Here is an 18,168-nt window from a genome sequence, read left to right as displayed (position 1 = left end):
TTATTCATTAATTCCACATCAAACAACTGGTGACAACGGGCCTCATTACGAGTTTTCTGGTAAAAAAACAACAATATCAGCATGCCGGTGCTACCGTGTAGAACTGCTGCCGGAAATTACAGTAGATTCTGAGACAGCGTGCACACACATTCCGGCATGCCAGTAACGGTAGCACCAGCATGCCGGTAACAGCCCCCAAACCCTCGATACCGGCATCCACAATGCCGCAGGCACAGGCACTGACGATGCCGTAAGTACTGGTAAGCCGATGCCGGTAATACCGACACCGGAAGCAACATCATCACGCCGGAACAGAAAAATGCACCGGCGGTCATCTTTAAAAACGCAATGCATTGCAATCCTCAGTCCACAGTACTTGAACTAGAGAACTGAGTAGGCAGGAAGGTAGCTGACACACATGACAACCAGGCAAGACACAGCCCGTCGGCGCAAACCCTGATTTAGCAACATAGAACTAAACATGTTGGCTGACACACTGGTTGAACACACAGCTGTTCTGTTTTGTGCAGACCTGCGGCGGGCAGCCCAACTAAGCAAGAAAGTAGTATGGGAGGAGGTGAACCACAAGGTCTCCATGGTGGGGACGACAGCCCGGACGGTCCACAGCTGCTGCAACTGGTGGGACGACCTCCGTCTGTGGGTCCGCAACCTCTTGTCGGCCCAGCACAGCCAGGGGATGGCCACAGGAGGCGGTCCGCCATCGCCCATCGAGCTTACCACATGGGAGGAGACATGCAGCACGGTCATGAACATGGAGGACACTTAGGGTGTTGGAGTTGCTGAGATGGGAGCTGGATCAAATGATGATGATGGTGAGTCTCCCTTACTGTAATTCCAAAGTCACACCACACACCTTCCTCCCAAACCCCAATGGAGAAGTCAAAAAGGAAAGTAGGTGACACAGATTCCATGCTGCATTAGCACCCACCTAAAGCCACCTCCCATACAACTACAAGGTACCTGCCACAAACACAACCAACAAACCCCACTGACACACCACACATGAACCCTTAATTGACAACACAAGCAACATCAGCATGCGCAAACACACATACACATAACTGTACAGCTGCAGCCCTCCCCACTGTGACACCTCATGGCAAGATGCACACATCACCTCCACCAGTTGCACACCTGATACACCCATCATGTACATACACACAGTGTAAACATCAAAGGCTCAACTTACAGAATGTGTGCACATCCGCTTCCACAATCAAACACCACATACCATACAGCCCCTGTGGCATTGGCACAACAAGCAAACCTCTAAACACCTGAAGTACACCCAACAGACATCATGCACAACATGTCCACACCATAAGGATGCCCCGACACTGCATCCCCCAGTCCTGTGTGCACCATGCCAGCCCCTCCAACATGTTCATGACAATGCGCATATTGGATGTGTACACACCCATGATAAATGCCCTGCCTCACTGTCCCCCACAGGCACTGGAACAGACAGCAAGGGTAAGCATGCCCCAACCCCTCAGAGAGCTGATGGATGGCAGTGCTGCAGCGAACACACCGGCCGCAGCCAGGATTCGTCAACCTTTAAGGTGAGACTAACGCGTGCCATGCCTTCCTCGCCACAGCCCCCCTGTCAAGAGGATACAATAGATTGCCAGCAGCCCTCGGAGCCACCTCGGAAGGGCCCAAAGGAAACAACAACTCCTGCCAGCAAATTGCTTCCGGCAACATCCACACCTGGCAGCAAGGGCCTCAAACCAACCTCCACTCCTGCCTACAAGGCCCCCAAACCAACATATATGTAACAAACAATAGGGGAGCCCCTGTGTGCAAGTGTGAGTGGGGGCAAAGTATGTAGAATTTACAAAAACCGACAAAGGGGTACTCACACTCGAGACAGTCCTAGATTCTATCCGACATTCAAATTAAATCTCCATAGTAATTTAAAGGCTAGTGTTTGGGAGGCAAATCACTGGGGATACACCAAGGGAGCAGTCTGAGAAATGCTAACCATAAATTTATTGTTGAAAGCATAGTTTTTTGAGATTTTACACAATTTCTAAAGCAAAAAATAAGTAGAATAGAGCAATTGAAAAAATAAAGAAAAACAGAACATTCATCACAAATATATCAAGTGCAAAAGAGGGGATAACATATTAATCACATCAAGATAAAACAATTATTACAGGCTACCCATAGTTCCTGCAGCATAAGGCCTACCAGGGTGTATATAAAATTACCCTGGTAGGTATGTAAAAAGAATATTATTTTAGCTGAGTTTGTATATTTAATCTGCCAACGTGTGGGGAAGAATCAAAAGTTTGTTCCTAAAGGGAACAACATATATATAAATCACGTTTCGGCATGCCAAACTGGCATCAGTAGTCAGAGCCTTCCTCAGGGCAGGATGGAGGTGAGTTGATAGTATCGCCCTAGAGGGGGCATAAAAAAGGGAATACTTAAGTCATATAGACAGGCTGCTATACAGACAACTTCAGAGGGATATCATAATTCAAGTGTATGCGGTCATAAATATACGGACCACTCACCCAGTATAGATTAAAGAATGGAGTGCAGTCCGTAGAAGGCTACTTTTCCAAACCTATTGAACTTCGTACGCTGTGTAACAATGCGGCCAAGTAGAAAGAAAAAGGTAGAGCGCACCTGGGTCACGCTTCTGAAAATGCTGTGGAGAGAATACAGCCTTAGTGAGAGTATAATTCATAGAAAGAGCGAAAAGTCAGTGAAGGAGTTTGTCGGACGCCATCGGAGCATGTTGTGGTATTGCTCCTGATTATTTTATCTGAAAGGTGGCGCTCCGAATCATGAGTATAACTAAAGAACAAGCACTACAATAAGTAAAAGGAGTGCAAGGTGCCCAGACAGGATCATAGAGTGAATGGTGAGGGATCCTATAGAGGAGCATAATGGGGAGATGGCATGCAGGTTTATAAAAGCATGGTATAAGCATACGGGTGCATGCAAGCCCATATGTGGATATGAGCATAGCATAGTGCTAATATCAAGGTTTAAAAAGGATTTATGTTATTGGTATTTAACAGTAACAGGCCCGGTGGGGCAGAGACACAAGTAAAAGGTACCTTAGTAGTGAAATGCTCCGGGTAGTAGCATTTCGGAACCGGCAGCTGTGATAGATTAGCGCTGGCTTGTTGGATACGAGGGAGTTGTCATGGTAACCCCGGTCCTCATCAAGAGGGTGGAGCACGCATCCGGCGTCTGGTGCTCGGAGCGCGGGCTAAGCAGCCATTGGAAAGGGGGGCGGGGTTGCTAGCCCCGTATGTAAACATACCAGCCCTGGTGTGCGGTATGGCCGAGTGTGCTGTAGGAGCCCGCTGAGTTAGAGCTGGTTGTGGAGGATAGGCTGTGGGGGGGGGAGTTTTGGTCCAAATGTGTCCTGCACAGAAGGGGCAGGGGTGCTAACATTCTTGCATAGTGGCCGCGCAACAAACAGTCAGAGGGAGCGTGCCTACCACTGTCATGGAACTACAGCATGGTACAGTAATCATACAGAGTCACCATCAAGGGCACCGAGGTCCGCACAATGTAACTGTATCATCAGTATGTCCAGTCATATGGGGGGTATGAACTCTTCATTGAGACCATTCTGAAAGGTATGAAGATGATGGATCCACCTGGCCTCTTTTTGTAGAAGGCTCGTAAGGGCATTCGAAGAATGTACAACGATGTCAGCGATCCACCAGGTAATATCATCGACCGAATGGTGGAATTCCATGTAGTGATTCACCAATGGGGCACTTATGGTTTTACAACGAATCCTCGACCGGTGTTCGCAGATTCTGATGTGGGCAGCACGCATGGTCTGACCCACGTACCTGAGGCCGCATGGACATTCGATGATGTACACTACTTGCTTGCTTTTGCAATTTGTTAGATTGCGTAGGGTCCAAGGTTTTCCATTCACCATGAAATCTTTAGTTTTTTTAGTGTATTTGCACGCAGTGCAATTGCCACAGGCAAAGTGGCCCACAGCACTTCTCAAATTCCATAGTCCCTCTCTCGGTGCAGGTTTTAAGAACCTAGAGTGTACAAGGTGGTCCCTTAGATTCTTGCCACGTTTAAAGGCAAATCTGGGGAATGGTTCATCCTGTAGGCACAGGCGGGTGAGTGGCCAATATTTAGAAATCAGTTTCTTGATTTTCATAGAGTGGGTGCCGTGTGTAATGACACAGGTGGTCCTGGGGTGGGTATCCGGTGATTTTATTTCGGGGGCCAATAGTGCCTCACTGTTATAAAATCTGGCACGTTTCTTAGATTTGGATATGATGTGGCGTGGATATCCTCTCTGGGTCAATCTATTGTCCAAATCATGAGCATGATGGTAAAAGTCTTGAATGTCAGAGCAATTGCGTCTGATCCTCAAGAATTGACTGAATGGGAGGTTCTCTCGGAGATGTCTAGGGTGGTCGCTAGAAAAATGAAGGAGAGTATTCCTATCACTAGGTTTTCGGAAAAGATTGCATTTAATTTTTCCTTCACTGTGTTTAATTTCTAAGTCTAGAAAATTAACCGTTGTTGCACTGGATTCCATTGTGAATTGGATGTCACTGTTAACATTATTCAGCCAAGCTAAAAAATCGTCAAGGGTGTCTTTGGTTCCTTCCCAAATGAAGAAAACATCGTCAATGTATCTTTTCCATTGTTGAATGTTTTCTCTGAAGGGATTAGTGTCAGCCAAAATGTTTATTTGCTCAAATTCTGCCATGAACAGAACCGCTAGGCTTGGAGCGAAAGTCGCCCCCATTGCCGTGCCTTTCGTTTGTAAGTAAAACTGGCCGTCAAAGTCAAACTTATTTATTGTGAGGGCTAGGGTGAGTAATTCAATGATGAAAGGGATGGGGACTCTTTCCTGGAGGTCATATTTCATCAACTGTCTTCTCATACACTCAATTGCTTGGCACTGGGGTATGCTAGTGTACAAAGATTTTATATCCATAGTAACTAGCAGATGTTGTGTAGGGTCAAAAGGAAGGTCTTCAAAAACCTGAATCATTTGGGTCGTGTCTCTTAGGTATGTAGGGGTCAGGACACTCATCGGTTTCAGAAAGAAATCTATAAACTTACAAACAGGTTCAAGTATCGACCCACACCCGGACACAATGGGTCTGCCTGGTGGATCGATGTTGTTTTTATGAATCTTAGGAAGGGCATAGATGGTGGGTACCCTTCCTTGATTACTAGTCAAAAAATCAAACTCTTTCTTAGTGATCCATTCTCTGTCCCTTGCATAGTTGGCGGTCTCAATAATCTCATTGAGAATGGACTTGGTCGGGTCCTGTCTAATTTTAGTGTAGCTAATGTCATCTGCTAGAAGGTCATGAACCATTTTGAGGTATTGGGTTGAGGTCATCAATACGATCCCACCCCCCTTATCAGCTGGTTTTATGACCAATGACCGATTTTTGGATAATTCCATGATAGCATGGTGTTCTTCTCTAGAGATAGTATGTTGATAGTTGGATTTTTCTCTCTTGAGATTGTGTAGATCTTTAAGCACACATTTCTCAAAAGTAATGATTTCAGGCGGTACCTGATGGTCCTGCGGACAGAAGGTGGATGGCGCATGTAACCCTGTAAACCAACATACACACCAGGGCCACCAGAGACCCTTCAATGGAAAGAGCCTCAATCCCCTGTGTCCAGTAAGCCCGAGGAGGTACATTCAGTGATTCCAAGTGAGCAGGGTGAGGCGGCTCAATCTGCACTTCACAGTGAGGAGGAGGGGGTAGACTCACCAACCCGCAGCCAGCAAAAGGAGGGCAAAACAACACAGACCACCTCCCCTGGCAGCACATGTGCCACAGCACATCAGGGACATTGAGGGGTGGATGACGCGCATGGAAGGCCGGCAGCAAGCAATGCAGGCCCTGGTGACCCAGTTCATATTGTACGCTGAGGTAACACACCAGGCCATGCAGGAGGGCCTGCGTGAGAATGCTAGGATGGTGAGCAGGGCTGTGTACAGTGTTACCAGGTGCATCCGTTCGGGTAATGCAGCAATAGCGGCCCTTGCACAGTCCATTATGCGATTGGCAAATGCCATTGCCGAGACACGTACTATGAACAGAACCCCCCAACCCGGTCCATCGCAGAGCGGCACTCCGGCCACTTCCACTCGACGAGTCCTGTAGGTCGCTCACAGCAAATTTTGCGACACACAGAGGCTCAACCCCCCCACCCCTCCAAAAAGGGGACGTGAATAATGGAACTATGAATTGCATGTTGACTTGCAGTACTTGTGAGGTGATTGTGTTGGTAGTTGGTGAGGGGGAGTTGGGGAGGGTACGTTGGGGTATTGGGTATGGGGGGAGTTGGGGAGGGGGAGTTTGGGAGGGGGAGTTGGGGTATTGGGTGTGGAGGTAGTAGGGGAGCGGGTGTAGGGGGCAACTCACATAGATATTGATGGTAGTACTGCCAAATGTGCATAGTTTTTGTTTGATCAATACTGCATGAGAAAGAAAATTGCATGAGTGTACATTGTTTCATCAGTGTGTCAATTTAATTATGTACAGTGCCCAGTGTGACCCATCACCAGTGCCCTCTTCACCAGTCCATCAGAAGTAGTGGTCAATTACATCTTGGCGTGTCGCACGCCCTTCATTCAAATTGTGGGGCTGAGGATTTCTACCATCTCCCCCATCATCATCCTCATCCTCAGGTGGCATCATGTCCATGTCAGGGGGCAGGGGTATGTTGTGTTGGATACACATGTTGTGTAGCATGGCACATACTAACACAATCTTGCTAACCTTCTCCGGCCCGTAAATGAGTGATATGATATGATATGATATGATATGATATGATATTTTGCTCGGCAGAGAAACCTGGCCTTCAACAGCCCAAAAGTCTGCTCAATCATGACATGAGTGCGTGGATGTGCACAGTTGTAGTTCTCTTCATGCCTGTTCACTGGTTGCTTGATGGGGATCAGGAGCCACGGCTTCACGAGATACCCAGCATCACCTGCATTTGAGCAATAGAGAATGTACTGGTAATTGATTGGGTAATTCCTTGAAAGAACTGCCTGTACAGTGTTTATGATTACATGCAACAGAATATTCATGACTGGACATGACATGTTCCTTATTCAAATACCCAGGTAAGTGTACTTAGGGATGCTCCATGCTTGGGGGTAGGGTGCTGGGTGTTGTTCACGTCCCAAAGACCATTCAATCAGAAACAGCACTCTCACAAATGAAGTCCAAAAGCCCACCCTCTAGTCTGGCTGAAAATAGACTTTTGGTGAAAAATAGACCTCTCCAATGTCGTACCTCCGAGATGGAACACATTTAATAGACTCCCATCTAAGGAAGGCACAAAAACACCTCTGTACATTTGGAGCTTCTGAATGTTAAAATCCGCATGAAGTAATGCATTTGCTTATGTTTGGAAACTCCCTGTTCACATGTGAAAGCAATTAACACTGTTGTGAATACATTGAAATGTGTATGTTTCTCAAATTATGAGATAAGCTGCAAAGGCATGAAGCAATGCCTTTGTTGAGTTTGGATATTAGGATAAGCATGAAGTAAATGCCTGATGTTTGATTTACACAATTTGTAAAATTTCTCGAATCACGAGATAACATGTACTGCACTCTGTGAACTTTGCGTTGTGTCCTTTCCTACATGTTGCACAGTGCATATGTTTTTTACATGAATATGTCTTCAAGAAAAGTGGGTCAGCTATCAGTAATAAACTGACCTTCACCAATTAACTTCACCGAGTTCTTTACTGCACCTTCTGTACACAGCTAGGCAGCACTTGACAGTAAATGATATGCTGCCAGGCAGCCTCACAAGAAAAAATAACTGCATTTGAATAATGTACAAAGGAATAGTAATTGCATAGGCAGGACCCCCCTCTTTGTTTACAGCCAAAAGCCCATGATGTGCTCACAACTGTTGGATGTGTTACCAGTGAGAATGACATATGAATTCACAGTGTATAATGATATATTTGCCTAATGTGCTTTCTGAAACACAGTGGGTTCAAAATCATACATTAGGCTACTTGATGTCACCATGTAAATGTCCATCAACACTTTCCTCCATATGACTATGGCACATTCACATTGGTGGTATGGGCCGCCGGTGAAGGGTTACATTTCTGTGATACGGCTGGGTGGGGACTGGCATGGTGGAAATGAGGCACTTTGGATGAGTCCTGCACCTCTCAATCAAATATTGGTGGTGGTAACTGATTGATGATTGCAATCATTCCCATGCTTCACCCATTGTTTTTGGAGGTGTCTCTTAAGGTGACAAGACAGGCATACTGGTCTGCGGCGTACCTGTGGAGTGAGTGTAGTGACTGAGATTTCTCTGTGTGGCAGTTGGATTTAGCTCAGGCATGGCAGCATGACTTGTGATTTCCTTTGCTGCACTCCTGTATTTCATGCATTGTGACTGCAGGGTGGTGCATTGTGGTACCTGTGGTCCATGTGTTATGATAGTCCTGATGCATGTGCTGGTGTGAGCACTGTGTATGTTGCTTGCATGTACTCACTGCTGTGTAGGCATGCCACATCTGCATCCATTGCCTGAGTCCCACAGTCTGGTGAATTAACTAGGGTCACATTTTAGGCACCCAGGCCGCTGTGTGTGGCCTAGTTCCATTCTAGGTGTGTGATTTGTTATTGTGCAAGTTGGGGATGTAGAGGTATGTATGTCTGGTTCCTCATGTGACTTTGACTTCTATTGCACAAAACAGTCTATCTGAAATGCATTGCATTCATGATAATGCTTACGCCTATTTTCAGGGGTGATTATGGATTCATGCATATGGTGTGAACTTGTGGCACTCATGCATGCAATCCTGTGCTATGTTCCAACACGCCTCATGGCCCAGCCAGAAGATAGGTTGCCTATTCTTGTTGTCCCCACAATCAACCCCATTCATGGCCCAACCAGCAGACAGGGTGCCTATGCTTGTGCCCCCCCCAATCAACAGGTGGCCCAACCAGCAGCCAGGTATGTTGGGCAGTGTGTCGTGCCATGTAGCGGGGAAGCATGGAGTTGTGCAGTACTATGGCTTCATGTGTGGAGCTAGGGAATCTTGCACAGCAATGCGTTATGATTTTGCGAACATCACACACCATCTGGACATTCAGGGAATGGTAGAGCTTCCTGTTGCGATACACTACCTCCCCTGCATGACGGACTACTAGCTTCACACGGGTGCAGTCGAGGGCACCAATTACATTTGGCATGCCTGCAAGTGCAAGAAATGCTATTTTGGTTGCAATCACCTCTTCCGCAGTCCGTGGTAACTTGATGTGGTCCCTTGCATGTTTCAGGAGTGCATCTACCACCTTGTTGAGCACACAGGAGAAACAGGGTTGTGAGATGCCATGCAGCTGCCCCGCTGGGTGCTGGTAAGTGCCTGTGGCAAGGAAGTGTAGCACAGAGACAACCTTCAGAAGGGGGGTGGCTGTCCAGATGTTGATGAGGCTCACCAGGTCGTCATGAATGAGGTCCAGTATTGTGGAGATGGTGTCCCTGTCCAGACGGTACAGGGTGTGGATCTGTGCAGTGGTCAGGTCAAATGGACTGGCCCTTAGGCGAGGGATTGGTGGCTCCCTGCGGGATATAACTGCCTGCCCTATTGGTAAGTCCTCCAGCCCCATTATTGCAACTACTAATTGTAGCATTGTGGGATTTGGGAGCGGAGTTGTACATGGGACTGCTCCGTTTATGCTGTGCCAAACTCCATTGCCTCCACCTGTGCTGATGGTGTGCACCTGTGGCAGATTCCTACACAGCAGATCCCTATTAACACCTGCTCCGCAATGCCAGTGTTTACAGCATCATGGTATATTGGCACTTGACTGCGGCATGCTGGTGTCACATGTACGCCAGCCCCGTGTCTGTGCTCATACCGGCAAGGGAGAGCCCGTCACAGCGGGTCCCTGCAGATGCCGGTGACACCGGCATCGCTGCTCGTAATACTCCGGTCCGGTAAACGATGCCGGTATTACCGTACCTGGTGGCCAACTCTGAAGCATTGCATGTGGCCAGTAGCAGGAAGATCCCACTGCAGCATATGTCGTCCATCTGGTCAGAGGTCAGTGACAAAGTGGTGGCTGTGGGGACTGTGCCCATGGATGTGGAAGACATAAATGAGGTGGAATGAACTGAAGGCCAGGGTTCACAGTCTCCTTGTCCAACACACCACAGGGAGACAGCTGCCATAGTAGGAGAAACTATGGCGCCCCTTGTCCTGACCCCATAGGGGGAGATGGTCAGCAAAACAAAAGACATAATGGCTGGAAGGTTTAGAATTAATCTTAACCTCTGGCACTGTTCTGAGCAACCCTCAAGACCATCGTTCTTCGCCTGCCAAGGCATTACAAAAAGGGAAAGACCATATGCATTCAAACCAGGCCTGGTCCCACCCCAAAAGGGGCAGTCCAGCCCAAAATACTTGGTCACATCCCTTCTACATGAGACCACAAGCATCCCCAAACAAGTTTGAGCCTTGTTGGAGACCATCAGCACCATCCTCCACCTGGCCAGACTTGAGGGATTAGGGGCAGTGGAGTGTGCAGCCAGCAGCTAAACTGATTCTGGTAAGTGTAATGTGATACATCAGACTCACAACATATAGCGCAAAGCCTCCACTGCTCATCACCCTCTGATTATGGGGCTGGTAATAAAATGCACAATGGTTCACATCAATAAGCAGGCCACTTGCCAGCTCATACCCAAGAACTCTTGACGTGCAGTAAGAGGACAGTGTAAAAAAGTACAGTATGTGTAATGCAATGTAACGTAATGGTACTTGTACAGCGCTGACTAGGATCCAAAAGCATCTAAACTCTAAGGCAAACAAAGAGGCAAAAGCCCTCAAGAGAGCAGCCTGAAAAAACAGAACTTCAAAAGAACTGGACGAAAGGGATAGGTTTTTAGAGTTTTACAAAAGCCACAATAATTGCTAGTTTCACAAAGTTGAAGTGGTAGAGAATTCCACATAGAAAGCGCAAGAACCGAAAAGTAATGGCTTCCAGCACAAGTAGCTTCTGTGAAGTGGAGCAGAGCATTCTGGCTGAAGTATAGAGAGCAAATTTAAATTGGAGATACACGGCTGCCATTCATGAATTGTATGATGCACAATGCAAAGAATCTTGAAATTAATACAGCTCTTTACCAGGAGCATGTAAAGTTGTTGAAGCAGGTTGCAGGAGTGAGAAAGTCTAGGGGCACCCATGGCCGGGCACGCTGCAGCATTCTGAGAAGCTACATACGTTGGATCAAAACCACTGGCTGGCCAAGGTAGATCCCCTTGCAGTAATCCAACGATCCCACCATGTATGTAGTCAAAACCTTGGTCCGAAGCTCAGAAACAAGAAAGGGCAGCATTTTCTTCAAAATCTTCAGCTTAAGGAAGCCCATTTTGCAGACCAATACAATTTGAGCTCCTCTCAATTCTGATGGTAATAGTTTAATACAGAGACTCTTCAGACAAAATAACAACTGGGAATCATCTGCACATGTATAAAAGCATACCTCATGTTCATCAATTAGATCTGCCAAAGGTCGAAGGTAACGGTTAAAAAGAACCAGGGATAAGGAAGATCTCTCGGGTAAACCACAAGAAAGAGACATTGGAGAAGAATAAAATGGAGTCAGAGATACTGTTTGAGAACGGTCTGAAAGGAAAGATGATAACCAGAAAAGATCACACCCAGAAATGCCTGCCTTTTTAAGGAACTGGATGAGGATTCCATGATCAATGGTATCTAAGGCCATGGAGAGGACCAGGAGAATCAGCACTCTGACCTCTCTGTGGTCCTGAATTAAAGCTAAATCATCCAGGATCGATTTGGTGCCCATATGAGGTCTGAAAGCATGCATTAGAGAAGCCAGGATTGCACCTGTAGTAAAGGAGTGATGAAGAGCTGCAGTGAACAAAGGGATTACTTGAGGGGCTATATTAGGCAGAATCACAGGCAGTAACCTTTGGGAACACTATATGCAATTAAGACTACAAGTGTCAGTACAATTTCCCTTTGGTACAAGCCTGTACTACACAGTTATGTGGTAGCAGTGGCTGAGCAGCCAGACTTATCTCAAGAGTTAAGTGAGTAGTAGAACAAGTTACACAAAGGACCAACAAATACACTTATTCAAATATACACACATTCAAGGTTTCTTTGTAAGGGAATATACATTTATTTGCACAGTCGAGTTAGAAAATATTCCACTAGTAAGACCAGCTCAATATCACACACTAATACACTACAATACAGCACCAATATGTTACTGGACAAGTTCAGCTCCCCTGAAGTGGGAGCAAAATGGCACTTTAGCTACTTATAAAGGGGATAAAAAGACAAGGTTATACGAAAGGCAGCCCTAATACATTCATAGGCAGGGCAAAGGGTTTCAGTTAACTACAATCAGCAAATCTTCTCAATAGGCCTGGGCAAAAGTCAATGGTTCAGAGTCTTTGTATAGGATAGCACAGTTCTGGTAGGTTAATGGTTAAGTCTTTGCCACAGAGTTTAGAAGAATTTGGCTAGGTGAAAAGTTTGATGAATGTTTAGGAAGGACATGCCTTCAAAGTCGGGAAAGTTCCCACAAACTTTCACGATGGGCGAAAAAATTTCCGTGCCGCGTTTGCACCGTACCTTGTCAATGAAGAACAGCTGTAACTGAGGCAGTTGTTCCTGGCAGTTCGAGCAGATCTCGCTGCTCCTGAGCTTCAGTCATGGGGACAAGAAGGCAGACGTCAGGATGTCCCTGCACTGCCCAGGGATGAGACCAAAAGCTTAGAAAAATGTTGGTTTAAGGTGTGAGTGCCTTAAAGTCCACAAGCTGGTTTCCTTTCCTCTGGCTATCCAGTTTTCAACAGCACTCTGATGTAAATTCGACCAGATGGGGACGGTGTCCAGGTGGCATGCAAGTTGGTTGTTCCCACCAAACTCAAGGGAAGAAGTTAACCTTGAAGGGCTTCTCTGTCGATGGAGTTTTAGGCAATTCGGACCTGCAGCAGGGCTTCACCAGTGGTCCAGGAGTTGCAGCTGTCCTCTTCCTTCAGCTCGTCTTCAGTTCTTTCGTTCCAGTAGTCGACTCTGCTTTCCAAGTCACAGAGACCTACTTTTAAACAGTTTTCCCCCATTCATTCCAGCCTGGCTCTCACTCACACAGCAGGGTGACTGTCATTGCCGGACAGCCAGCTGGCCAATCACGCCAGAGTGCATTCAGGTCTCCTAGGATACTAAGCACAGGGAGTTTCGGGGACCTCCTTCACATCCTGTCCACCCCAGGCACCCTGGTGCCAGAGGAGGGCTTCAGCACTGAAGCCCGCCAAAGGCCAACAAACAAAGAGACCAAATCTGGTTTGGCGCGCAGAGACAAACACAAGAAGGACCTTTCCTAAAAGAAATGGCAAAAAAAGTCAACCAGAGTTGGTTTTTACAGACAGGTCTTGGGTGCAATATTGAAAAACATGGCTTACCCAATTTTTAGCTACTGTTGTTAACAGTCGGGAATATCATGGTTGTTCCATCTAAACCACTGACACCAGCCATAATCCTAGAAATCCAGCAAAGTTGCTGGGGGTCTCAAAAGGTAAGGGAAATTAGCACATATTGAGAATTCTCTCTAACAGGCTAAGACTGAATAGCTCACAGGGCAATGGAGTCAATAGAGGAGGCAGTTTAAGTTCATGAAGAGCCACCCAGACTATATCATCCATGACTGGTTCAAACCAAAATGGCTCAGAGATGATTTTCCTAGAGTGGATTGTCTGCTTTGTAGATGGTCAGAAATGGTCAGATCGCTACTGGAGATAGATTGCCGAATCTACTGGATCTTCTCAGCAAAATACAAACCACAAACTAATAGGGTCAAATTTAGCTTGTGAAAATGAAGGGTATGTTTGTGGCAGAGGAATGGTTTAAATAATTTGCGCGAGGAGCATGAAGCTGCCAGAATATGATCCACATAAAACTGTGATTTAGCTAATTTAATAGCCTCCTGATAATAATGGATAGGCTGCTTATATGCCAATCTGGGTTGAAACCTAGCTACTGTGCCATTTATGTGCAGCTCACCGTGTACCATGTAAATTGCCATATGTACCATGAATGCACCAACAACTCTCCAGTCCATGGGCATACAGCATCACCCTCAGACACAAAGGCATAGGCAAATATGAAATGCAATGAGTCAGAAAGACCTATGTTGGGCATATTCCACCGAGTCACACACAAAAAGTCTCAAGAGGAACTGCAGGGATGCTGCACACATCTGTGAAGGCCTACTCAATGAAACGCTGCAACCATCCTCACTGCTATGATCACCCCTGTGACCACTACACAATCCATTCACCAGTTGCATGGTACACATCTATCACGTTACTGTCATCACATGTGAAACACCCACACCGTTCCCATAATAACTGTATTGGGTGGGTGGGCTAAGAACAATGATGTAATGCTGTACTGCAATTCACAAACAACCCCTTTTTTGCAAATTGCAACTGATGGCATGTCACTTTTCTCATCACATGTAGTCATGGCAGCCAGGAAGACCAGCAAGGCACCAATACAGCAGGGACCTCTGCTCTGGCAACACTACTTCAACCCAGTTCAACCCCCCAGCAACACCACCAGGGATGCAGTTCAGAGTGCTGGCAGAGGGAAGGGAAGGCAGGAAGTCTGTTTCAGCCACCACAGTGTTGATGCCCTGACAGCAACATCAGCTGTGCCTTCCAGCACTGGTGACAGCATTGACATCCCCACCTATGACAGCTGTGATGCTGTGACCACCACTACTACCACTTTTACCACAACCACAGACATATACGCTTCTACAACAGCCACATTGGCGACCATTGGCACAGCTGCACCTGTATCAGTAGGTCAGGCCACCAGTGTCAGAATGATCAGCTCTGTGACAAGGATGGCAGTGGACACTGAGGCAAACATTCCCCTCACCCCTGCCATCAAAAGGGGTCTACCCCATCAGCTGGACTCTCCCCGATTTTCCTCCATTTCCCCTCTCACCACCACGTCCTCACCCACACACAGCCTCTACAGCGGCATCATGATCAGGAGAGTGATTTCACTCCTGATGAGAATGACAATGCAGATGGTGGGCCACGTGCATCTTGGGGGTGGGGGCGGTTGACATGCACCATGAACCATCATCACCAGTCCCCACAACAACAATGGATGTGGTGTGGTGGAGACTAAGTCAAATCGAGCAGAGGCAGGAACATATGAAGTCCATTGGACAGGAGCACCTGGGACACGCTCATGCCATGTGGGTTGTCATTCAGGAGACCTCGATAAGGGTGGTCGCCGCTGTGGAGAGACAGAGCAGGAGGGTTGCTGATGACACAACGGCAGTGGGCCAAAGGGTGCAGGAGTTGGCTGAGTCCATTTCCTCTTGCAATGAGACCTTGCTGAGGGCTATAACTCTGAAACTGCGACACATTCTAAGGATTCCCTGCACAGTACCCCATTGTGGTGCTTGCAGAGGTGACAGCCCCCCGCACTAGTTGTGACACAGGGGCGTGGCAAGAACCAAAGGAAATAGGAGCAGCCATGCCATTGGCATTGTTTTGGAGATGTGGGTGGTGGGTGGGAATGGGACAGTTCAGGATGTGGCAGGTGGGTGGGCAAGGGCCTGTTCACTTACAATAAAACAGTTCACTCCAGCAAATGGGCACAGTAATCATTCAGTGTAAGTAATATGATTACTTACATTAGTGATGTCATGTGACAGTGCATACAAAGGTGTAATCAGAAAAAGATCTGAATCAGTTCATAACGAAAGATGTGTCCTGCCCTTGCATCCTTGTGCCTACCTTCAGTTTTCTTCTGATTACCTGCATCATGAGAGTCAAAGTCTGATTCGGGGGTGACTATTACCACCTGCAGTAGGTAATAGTCATGATTACTAATGGCAGTTTTTGTTGTATACACAGGACTCATTGTACATTGCAGTATGTGTAAGAAATGCATCAAGAACTTTATCGGGAATACAGGGAGCCTCTCTATCCATGACATTAGGGGTGTGTGGACCCTACAGTGGCTGATGGTGGAGGAGTGCAATAGATCCAGCTGCAATGTGAATGCATTTCTCTCCTGTGTTGCTGTTAGGAAGAATTCTCAAAACATTTACACATTCCCTCTACCTTAGAGACCCCCAGCAACTTTGCTGGATTTTGGGCACTTGATTTTTTTTTCTTTTTATCTGGAAAGAGTGTGAGCCTTTTTTCCCACTGTCTCATGTATTTTTGTGAATTTTACCTCTGTGTGTCTTTTTGGTTATGCAGTCTAACAAACTCCATAGACATCATTGTTTACAATTGTGTCACAATGCACCTTCAGTGCAATTCCGCAGGGAAGTCTTTCATACCTTCTCTGGGATCTACTACTGTTTCCCCGAACAGTGGAGTCAAATTTACTTCACTTAGTCCTGTACATTTCTAGACCCAGCACACCCTATTTTACAATAGAGTGCTGGAGTGGTTACTTAGTATCCCCTATGTCTAGCTACTCATGTAACAGTCAAATGTTACCCTTTACTCTCAGAATGGCTGGTGGCAGTGGTTTTACAATGAACTACTAGGATTTACCCAGACCGCAAACTGTTCGCAGCTCCAGTAACGTTAAATTGCGGAGCCATGTTTTTCAAGATGGCGCCTGAGCCTCCTTTGTTAAAACAGGTGCCGGTTTTCTTTTTTCACCATTTCATTTTGAAAAGGTCCTTCTTGGGTTTTATCTGCGCTCCAAACCAGGTTTGGTCTCTTTGTTCATTCGCCTTTGGCAGGCTTTTTGAGTGAAACCCACCTCCGGCTCCAGAGTGTCTGGGGTAGGCAGGAAGTGAGGGAGGTGCCCGAAACTCCCTGTACTTATTCTCTTGGAGACCCATATGCACTCTGTGGTGATTGGCTGGCTGACTGTCCGGCAAGAACAACAACCCTGCTGGGTGAGTGGCAGCTAAACTGGAAAGAATGGGAGAGAACTGAATAAAAGGTGAGTCTCTTGACTTGGAAGGCAGAGTCAACCACTGGACGAAGGAACCAAAGAAGAGCTTGAAGAGGACGGCTGCTTCAACTCCTGGACCGTTGGTTTGCCTGGTGAAGTCCTGCTACAGGTCCGAATCACTGAGTTTGCATCGAAAGAGAAGCACTGCAAATCTCCCTTTGAGTTGGTAGGAGCAATCAACTCCCAAGTAAGCCAACTGGACACCCATCTCAAAGCTGGTTGAATTTCCTCAGAATTGCTGCAGGAAACCGTAGAGCCAGAGAGAGGGACACCAGATTGTGTGTGTTGCTTGTAAGCTGGCCTAAAGCTTTTGGAAAATCCTCTGGACTCCCACAAAGCAGTACTGACCAAGCTTGATCCACCTCAGTCAAGTGCAGGACTTCAGATGTGAGGAAAGTGCACCTTGACAGCCAGGAAACATGCTTATTGCTATTTGCTGTACCGCAAGGTAGGAGCAGAAATGTGAAACAGCCACTGAAAGTAAAGTTTGCCGGTTGCCAGCTTTGACAGTGCCAAAACAGTGCAGGAGTCCCCCGACGTCCTACCTCTTGTCCCCATGACTGAGGCCCAGGAACAGTGAGATCTGCAGAGTGTACAGGAACAGACGTCTACAGCTGCATCTTTTACTTCTTTACTAAGGTACTGTAAAAACTAGCCTAAAAGAATTTACGTCATACTGTGGAAGTGCTTATAACTTCTGCAACTCACAAGTCTAATCAGCTTGTGGCCCTACATTTTATTCTTCTTGTTCTCAAAGACTCCTAAGAACTTGTGCAAAGACTTTTCCATTTGCTTACCTGAAGTGCTGCATCCTATACAAAGACTTTGGCCTATTGACTTTGGCTTAGACGATTGAATTGAATGACTCTTCTCAGAGCTATCTGAAAGTATTTGCCCTGCTTATGACTATTTGCATTTCTTGTGTTCTAATAACTTTTGCCTTTTAGTTACTTTTTCAAGAGTATTCTGTATGCCAACAGTAAGGTATTAATGTTCCCAGCACCCTTGTTACTGAAGTCACCTGTGGGTGTAGGTTGTGTCTGTGGGCCATCCCAAAAGGGCCTTGTCTGATCCAGAACCTCAGAGTGTACAGTATTGATGTATATTTGTGTGTATTTTTCTATTGCTCC

The sequence above is a fragment of the Ambystoma mexicanum genome, chromosome 3p (assembly GCF_040938575.1).
Source record: "Ambystoma mexicanum isolate Mex_15411 chromosome 3p, UKY_AmexF1_1, whole genome shotgun sequence".
NCBI lineage: Eukaryota > Metazoa > Chordata > Amphibia > Caudata > Ambystomatidae > Ambystoma > Ambystoma mexicanum.
This window is presented reverse-complemented; position numbering follows the sequence as displayed.